General features: G+C 53.2%; 2 non-coding genes across 2 annotated transcripts; both read left to right on the top strand.

Moving 5' to 3' along the window:
* The first annotated feature begins 4,674 nt into the window (after window positions 1-4,674).
* On the top strand, window positions 4,675-6,595 carry LOC124579098. The gene has a single exon (XR_006972836.1). It is a non-coding gene; the product is annotated as a small subunit ribosomal RNA (ribosomal RNA).
* A 363-nt stretch (window positions 6,596-6,958) lies between these two features.
* On the top strand, window positions 6,959-7,116 carry LOC124579084. The gene has a single exon (XR_006972823.1). It is a non-coding gene; the product is annotated as a 5.8S ribosomal RNA (ribosomal RNA).
* The last annotated feature ends 384 nt before the right edge of the window (window positions 7,117-7,500 follow it).

The following is a 7,500-nucleotide window of genomic DNA, read 5'->3' as shown; positions in this document are numbered from 1 at the left end:
TTGTGCCTTAACCTAACCCGTATTGTGCCTTAACCTAACCCGTATTGTGCCTTAACCTAACCCGTATTGTGCCTTAACCTAACCCGTATTGTGCCTTAACCTAACCCACGTTGTGCCTTAACCTAACCCACGTTGTGCCTTAACCTAACCCACGTTGTGCCTTAACCTAACCCACGTTGTGCCTTAACCTAACCCACGTTGTGCCTTAACCTAACCCACGTTGTGCCTTAACCTAACCCGTATTGTGCCTTAACCTAACCCGTATTGTGCCTTAACCTAACCCGTATTGTGCCTTAACCTAACCCGTATTGTGCCTTAACCTAACCCGTATTGTGCCTTAACCTAACCCGTATTGTGCCTTAACCTAACCCGTATTGTGCCTTAACCTAACCCGTATTGTGCCTTAACCTAACCCGTATTGTGCCTTAACCTAACCCACGTTGTGCCTTAACCTAACCCACGTTGTGCCTTAACCTAACCCACGTTGTGCCTTAACCTAACCCACGTTGTGCCTTAACCTAACCCACGTTGTGCCTTAACCTAACCCACGTTGTGCCTTAACCTAACCCACGTTGTGCCTTAACCTAACCCACGTTGTGCCTTAACCTAACCCACGTTGTGCCTTAACCTAACCCATATTGTGCCTTAACCTAACCCATATTGTGCCTTAACCTAACCCATATTGTGCCTTAACCTAACCCATATTGTGCCTTAACCTAACCCATATTGTGCCTTAACCTAACCCATATTGTGCCTTAACCTAACCCATATTGTGCCTTAACCTAACCCATATTGTGCCTTAACCTAACCCATATTGTGCCTTAACCTAACCCATATTGTGCCTTAACCTAACCCATATTGTGCCTTAACCTAACCCATATTGTGCCTTAACCTAACCCATATTGTGCCTTAACCTAACCCGTATTGTGCCTTAACCTAACCCGTATTGTGCCTTAACCTAACCCGTATTGTGCCTTAACCTAACCCGTATTGTACCTTAACCTAACCCGTATTGTGCCTTAACCTAACCCGTATTGTGCCTTAACCTAACCCGTATTGTGCCTTAACCTAACCAGTATTGTGCCTTAACCTAACCCGTATTGTGCCTTAACCTAACCCGTATTGTGCCTTAACCTAACCCGTATTGTGCCTTAACCTAACCCGTATTGTGCCTTAACCTAACCCGTATTGTGCCTTAACCTAACCCGTATTGTGCCTTAACCTAACCCGTATTGTGCCTTAACCTAACCCGTATTGTGCCTTAACCTAACCCGTATTGTGCCTTAACCTAACCCGTATTGTGCCTTAACCTAACCCACGTTGTGCCTTAACCTAACCCACGTTGTGCCTTAACCTAACCCACGTTGTGCCTTAACCTAACCCACGTTGTGCCTTAACCTAACCCACGTTGTGCCTTAACCTAACCCACGTTGTGCCTTAACCTAACCCACGTTGTGCCTTAACCTAACCCACGTTGTGCCTTAACCTAACCCACGTTGTGCCTTAACCTAACCCACATTGTGCCTTAACCTAACCCACATTGTGCCTTAACCTAACCCATATTGTGCCTTAACCTAACCCATATTGTGCCTTAACCTAACCCATATTGTGCCTTAACCTAACCCATATTGTGCCTTAACCTAACCCATATTGTGCCTTAACCTAACCCATATTGTGCCTTAACCTAACCCATATTGTGCCTTAACCTAACCCATATTGTGCCTTAACCTAACCCATATTGTGCCTTAACCTAACCCATATTGTGCCTTAACCTAACCCATATTGTGCCTTAACCTAACCCATATTGTGCCTTAACCTAACCCATATTGTGCCTTAACCTAACCCATATTGTGCCTTAACCTAACCCATATTGTGCCTTAACCTAACCCATATTGTGCCTTAACCTAACCCATATTGTGCCTTAACCTAACCCATATTGTGCCTTAACCTAACCCATATTGTGCCTTAACCTAACCCATATTGTGCCTTAACCTAACCCATATTGTGCCTTAACCTAACCCATATTGTGCCTTAACCTAACCCATATTGTGCCTTAACCTAACCCATATTGTGCCTTAACCTAACCCATATTGTGCCTTAACCTAACCCATATTGTGCCTTAACCTAACCCATATTGTGCCTTAACCTAACCCATATTGTGCCTTAACCTAACCCATATTGTGCCTTAACCTAACCCATATTGTGCCTTAACCTAACCTATATTGCGCCTTAACCTAACCCATGTTGCGCCTTAACCTAACCCATGTTGCGCCTTAACCTAACCTATGTTGCGCCTTAACCTAACCTACGTTGCGCCTTAACCTAACCTATATTGCGCCTTAACCTAACCTATATTGCGCCTTAACCTAACCTATATTGCGCCTTAACCTAACCTATATTGCGCCTTAACCTAACCTATATTGCGCCTTAACCTAACCTACGTTGCGCCTTAACCTAACCCACGTTGCGCCTTAACCTAACCCACGTTGCGCCTTAACCCAACCCACGTTGCGCCTTAACCCAACCCACGTTGCGCCTTAACCCAACCCACGTTGGGCCTTAACCCAACCCACGTTGCGCCTTAACCCAACCCACGTTGGGCCTTAACCCAACACACGTTGGGCCTTAACCCAACACACGTTGGGCCTTAACCCGCAACACATCACGTTGGGCCTTAACCCAACACACGTTGGGCCTTAACCCCAACACACGTTGGGCCTTAACCCAACACACGTTGGGCCTTAACCCAACACACGTTGGGCCTTAACCCAACACACGTTGGCCTTAACCCAACACACGTTGGGCCTTAACCCAACACGACGTTGGGGCCTTAACCCAACACACGTTGGGCCTTAACCCAACACACGTTGGGCCTTAACCCAACACACGTTGGGCCTTAACCCAACACACGTTGGGCCTTAACCCAACACACGTTGGGCCTTAACCCGCTCTGTAATTGTCATACGACGCGTTAAATTAGTGTAGTGTTGCCCTAACTGCAACCCCCGCAATATAGTTTGCTACTCGCACTGCCTGGGTCCCCAGTGTATCGCTTCATGTTAAACACCTTGCAGCGATACACTGTAACTGTGGGATGGCAGCAGGACGTACATGCTCAATGCCCTTCGCAGTTGTTCATTGGCATTCGCATGGCGAAGCACTTAGCCTACCGCTGTGGTACGGCCTGTGTCAACTGTCCGCTGATGTTGTACGTCCAAATCACACACTGTACTGCACATTGGTCCCTCATGTACTGAATGATACATCGTGGTACATGTGACCGTACAACCGACTGCGCCAACAACGGCGAACCCACATGCGGTCCAACTGTTGTGCACTCAGCTATGTGTCGTCTCCCCTATAAGAGCCGGATTGCAGTGTGGTATGCCCTGGATGGCGATCAGCATGAGCCGTCTGTTGATAGTAGTGGCGCGTGTTGTCAGACGTAGTCGTCTCTTCTCTCACACACACCGTGACAGCATGGTGCACTGCGTTCCACATCTGCGACATGCGACAGAGGCCGGTTGACAGTCGTTCGCGCAATGGACATCGCATACGTACGGGGGCCCCACCTTCCCACGTGTTCGCGAAGCGTGCACATGTTGTTGCGTGTATGTGGGGCAGACATAGTGTGTCGTGGACACCTGACACAGGCATGCAACAATCGTTGAATTTGCAAATGGCGATGGACGTCTACGTTTGCTGGTGACGTTACGCAAATGAACAACTGGTAAACCGTTGTGGTGCGGTTGTTCTCGCTAGAGGTGAATCAGTGATGGCGACGATCGGTTGAGCTACCAACCGGTTGTTTCAGCGATACCCACCATGCCCCACGAACGTGAAATGGCATGTGGGTGTGAAGCGATACGCGGCGGTGGCTGGGTGGGACCGTCCCCGGCCGGTGAGGGGGGGCCTCCCGGCGTGCTGGCCGCGCGGTGCGTGGGGCGCACGCGCTACAGCCGGCTGGTGGGGGCGGCCCAGTGGCAGGCGCGCCGGCGACGGAGGCGGCAGGCGGCGCAGCTGCGCGCCGGCGCACCCCTGCACGCGGCGCCGTGCGGCCAAAGTAGGTCCTCGCGGGCCCCGGTGCGAAGCGCGGTGGACATCTGCAGTGTGCTGGTCCCGATTGAGGACTGTGTGCGCTGAGGATGCGCCGCCGCCCGGCGCTCGGCGCCGCGACGCCGTCTGCTGCTCGGTCGCCTCTGCGGTTTCTCGCAGGTGGTGTTGTATCGCAGCTGTGCGGACGTCGTTGGCGCGTGCGCCTGTGCTGGGAGAGTTCGCTTCGGCACCCAAGTGGGGCTTTTGTCCTTCTGTGGCGCTGGCGTTGGAGCTGCCGGCCACCGTAGGTGGCGCGTGTTGTCTCCCCGCCGGCAATGCCACGACAGCACGCTCCCGGGCCTCTGTCGGCAGCGGCAAGCTCAGTTGGGAGCACGGGGTGGTCGCACCCTAAAGCGTCTACTCGCCAAACTCCGGGCGATTGCGCCTCTCTCGAACCCGACCAAGTACTTAGGACGGCGCTGCGCGCCGCCGGGACCTGAGAGGGTTTCGAGGTGTATCGTGCAGGGGAGCTCAGCCTCCTCCTGTTTGCAGAATAATTGAGCGGACGCTTGCGTGTTCGCGCGGGCCCCCGGGGACACACTCCCGGGCGGCCGGCTGCTCAGCTCTAGTTGACGCAGCTCCCTGGTTGATCCTGCCAGTAGTCATATGCTTGTCTCAAAGATTAAGCCATGCATGTCTCAGTACAAGCCGCATTAAGGTGAAACCGCGAATGGCTCATTAAATCAGTTATGGTTCCTTAGATCGTACCCACGTTACTTGGATAACTGTGGTAATTCTAGAGCTAATACATGCAAACAGAGTCCCGACCAGAGATGGAAGGGACGCTTTTATTAGATCAAAACCAATCGGGTCGGCTCGTCCGGTCCGTTTGCCCTTGGTGACTCTGAATAACTTTGGGGCTGATCGCACGGTCCTCGTACCGGCGACGCATCTTTCAAATGTCTGCCTTATCAACTGTCGATGGTAGGTTTCGGCGCCTACCATGGTTGTAACGGGTAACGGGGAATCAGGGTTCGATTCCGGAGAGGGAGCCTGAGAAACGGCTACCACATCCAAGGAAGGCAGCAGGCGCGCAAATTACCCACTCCCGGCACGGGGAGGGTAGTGACGAAAAATAACGATACGGGACTCATCCGAGGCCCCGTAATCGGAATGAGTACACTTTAAAATCCTTTAACGAGAATCTATTGGAGGGGCAAGTCTGGTGCCAGCAGCCGCGGTAATTCCAGCTCCAATAGCGTATATTAAAGTTGTTGCGGTTAAAAGCTCGTAGTTGGATTTGTGTCCCACGCTGTTGGTTCACCGCCCGTCGGTGTTTAACTGGCATGTATCGTGGGACGCTCCTGCCGGTGGGGCGAGCTGAAGGCGTGCGACGCGCCTCGTGCGTGCTCGTGCGTCCCGAGGCGGACCCCCGTTGCAATCCTACCAGGGGTGCTCTTGAGTGAGTGTCTCGGTGGGGCCGGCACGTTTACTTTGAACAAATTAGAGTGCTTAAAGCAGGCAAGCCCGCCTGAATACTGTGTGCATGGAATAATGGCATAGGACCTCGGTTCTATTTTGTTGGTTTTCGGAACCCGAGGTAATGATTAATAGGGACAGGCGGGGGCATTCGTATTGCGACGTTAGAGGTGAAATTCTTGGATCGTCGCAAGACGAACAGAAGCGAAAGCATTTGCCAAGTATGTTTTCATTAATCAAGAACGAAAGTTAGAGGTTCGAAGGCGATCAGATACCGCCCTAGTTCTAACCATAAACGATGCCAGCCAGCGATCCGCCGCAGTTCCTCCGATGACTCGGCGGGCAGCCTCCGGGAAACCAAAGCTTTTGGGTTCCGGGGGAAGTATGGTTGCAAAGCTGAAACTTAAAGGAATTGACGGAAGGGCACCACCAGGAGTGGAGCCTGCGGCTTAATTTGACTCAACACGGGAAACCTCACCAGGCCCGGACACCGGAAGGATTGACAGATTGATAGCTCTTTCTTGATTCGGTGGGTGGTGGTGCATGGCCGTTCTTAGTTGGTGGAGCGATTTGTCTGGTTAATTCCGATAACGAACGAGACTCTAGCCTGCTAACTAGTCGCGTGACATCCTCGTGCTGTCAGCGATTACTTTTCTTCTTAGAGGGACAGGCGGCTTCTAGCCGCACGAGATTGAGCAATAACAGGTCTGTGATGCCCTTAGATGTTCTGGGCCGCACGCGCGCTACACTGAAGGAATCAGCGTGTCTTCCTAGGCCGAAAGGTAGGGGTAACCCGCTGAACCTCCTTCGTGCTAGGGATTGGGGCTTGCAATTGTTCCCCATGAACGAGGAATTCCCAGTAAGCGCGAGTCATAAGCTCGCGTTGATTACGTCCCCTGCCCTTTGTACCACACCGCCCGTCGCTACTACCGATTGAATGATTTAGTGAGGTCTTCGGACTGGTACGCGGCATTGACTCTGTCGTTGCCGAGGCTACGGAAAGATGACCAAACTTGATCATTTAGAGGAAGTTAAAAGTCGTAACAAGGTTTCCGTAGGTGAACCTGCGGAAGGATCATTACCGACTAGACTGCATGTCTGTTCGATGTGCGTGTCGTGTCGCGCAACACGCTACCTGTACGGCTCGCAGTAGCCCGTGCGCCGCGTGCGGAACCACGCGTGCTTCTCAAAACTAACGCCAATGTTGTGTGGTACGAGCGCTGAAGCGCTGGAGCGGGGGCTGGGCCTGCGGCACCTGGCGCCTGGGCGCCGGGTTTTGAATGACTTTCGCCCCGACTGCCTGTCCGCTCCGGGTGTGGAGCCGTACGACGCCCATTCGGCCGTGAGGCCGTTGGACACAGAACGCTTGAACAGGGGCCGCCACACGCCTACGTCCCGCCTATGCAACTGTCCTTGAAAGAGACAGTGGAAACTAAGAAAAGATCACCCAGGACGGTGGATCACTCGGCTCGTGGGTCGATGAAGAACGCAGCAAATTGCGCGTCGACATGTGAACTGCAGGACACATGAACATCGACGTTTCGAACGCACATTGCGGTCCATGGATTCCGTTCCCGGGGCCACGTCTGGCTGGAAGGGTCGGGCTACGTATACTGAAGCGCGCGGCGTTTGCCCTGCTTCGCAGACCTGGGAGCGTCGCGGCCGCCTGTGGGGCCGGCCGCGCCTCCTTAAACGTGCGATGCGCGCCCGTCCGCCTGGCGGTTCGCATTACCGGTACTTACTCGGTAGCGTGCACAGCCGGCTGGCGGTGTGGCGTGCGACACCTCGTACAACGACCTCAGAGCAGGCGAGACTACCCGCTGAATTTAAGCATATTACTAAGCGGAGGAAAAGAAACTAACAAGGATTCCCCCAGTAGCGGCGAGCGAACAGGGAAGAGTCCCAGCACCGAACCCCGCAGGCTGCCGCCTGTCGTGGCATGTGGTGTTTGGGAGGGTCCACTACCCCCGACGCCTCGCGCCGAGC

Source organism: Schistocerca americana, unplaced genomic scaffold (assembly GCF_021461395.2).
Source record: "Schistocerca americana isolate TAMUIC-IGC-003095 unplaced genomic scaffold, iqSchAmer2.1 HiC_scaffold_294, whole genome shotgun sequence".
NCBI classification, from domain to species: Eukaryota; Metazoa; Arthropoda; class Insecta; order Orthoptera; family Acrididae; genus Schistocerca; species Schistocerca americana.
The sequence above is the reverse complement of the archived record's forward strand: the minus strand, read 5'-3'. Positions and strand labels throughout refer to the sequence as shown.